A 1,648-nucleotide genomic window follows, 5' to 3' on the forward strand; every position below is an offset into this window, starting at 1 on the left:
AGCAATGGGCTTAAATTGCAGCAAGGGAGGTTGAGGTTGGACATTAGGAAAAAGTTCCTACCTGTCAGGGTGGTCAAACACTGGAATAAATTGCCCAGGGAGGTTGTGGAATCTCCATCTCTGGAGATATTTAAGAGCAGGTTAGATAAATGTCTATCAGGGATGGTCTAGACCAGGGGTCTCCAAACTACGGCCCGGGGGCCGGATGCGGCCCGCGAGGCCCTCTCGTCCGGCCCGTGGAGACCTTTTTGGATTCAAAGGCAGAAGAAGTGAGATTTTCAAAACCCATTTGAAGCAGATGTGGCCAGTTGCCCAGATGAACTGCAGCTGGAAGTCATTGAGTTGCAAGCAAATGACCTCCTTAGGGACAAGTTCAAAATAGGACTGGTGGGTTTTTACCAGTTTTTGCCCAAGGAAGACTTTCCTAATGTCAAAACTTTTGCATCAAGGTACCTTTCAATCTTTGGAACAACATACCTGTGTGAACAAACATTTTCAAGAATGAAATACGTGAAGAACAATTTGAGAACAAACTTGTCCGATGATAATCTCAGGTCACTGTTGATGTTAGGGACAACAAATCTAAAGCCAGAAATGTCTGCTATTTTGGCATCCAGGAAACAATTTCACCATTCACACAAATACAGGTGTTCATGTGTAGTGTATGAATGTGTTATTAAATAATAACTGAATAAAATAATATTAAATAAATAATTAACAACATCCATGTTTTGATTGTTTTTTATTTGGACCTCAAGTGTGTAGTCGGCCCCCGAACTGCTGTTTGATAGTTAATGCGGCCCTCGGGCTGAAAAGTTTGGAGACCCCTGGTCTAGACAGTATTTGGTCCTGCCATGAGGGCAGGAGACTGGACTCGATGACCTCTCGAGGTCCCTTCCAGTCCTATTATTCTATGATTCTATGATTAACCCCTTCCTCCCCATATCTGTGGCAAGCAGCAGTGTGGCAGTTTCAGCTGCTTTTCAAGGGCAAGAAGGGAGAAGCTGCTTCTAGCCACAGGGGAGTGGAGGTAGTCGGGAGGGAGGAGATGACCTCTGGAAAGACATGGACCATGTCACCACTGTCCTAACCCAGTTCAGCTGTAAGCAGCTCCCATCCCTTCCCGCCTGCACAGTGCTGAAAGGCTGCTGCTGGCCGCGTTCATCTGTGGACCCTCACAGAAATCTGGAGAGGGGATCTGTGAGCTTGTGTGCCCCCACGTTTCCTTGAGAAGACCCGGCTCTAGGTACCATGAGAGGAGGGTCCGTCTTGGGGGTCTAGCCATGCAGGAGGGTGGGGACCACTGGGCAGAGAGGGTGGGGCCAGGTCCGTCAGTCACCAGAGAGACGTATGGGCGTGTGTGTGTGTCACCTCTTCCCAGGCAAACCTTAGGGAAATAAAAAGAGTCCGGCTATGCACTATTTCCTTCTATGAATTCAGTCATTTGAAGGCTTGTACTGCACATTTTGGATTGACTGCCATGGAACTCACTTGATTACGAGTTATTTTACCAGGTATTCAGCCTAGGGACAAAGGGCCACCCTACACTAGATGCCAAAACGCCATTACCAATCTGACCCTCGGTGCATTTCTGACCTGTTTGTCCTCTGCTGTGTACTTACGGTCATCATTTACGCTTGTGGGGAGG

Source organism: Pelodiscus sinensis, chromosome 30 (assembly GCF_049634645.1).
Source record: "Pelodiscus sinensis isolate JC-2024 chromosome 30, ASM4963464v1, whole genome shotgun sequence".
Classification (NCBI taxonomy): domain Eukaryota; kingdom Metazoa; phylum Chordata; order Testudines; family Trionychidae; genus Pelodiscus; species Pelodiscus sinensis.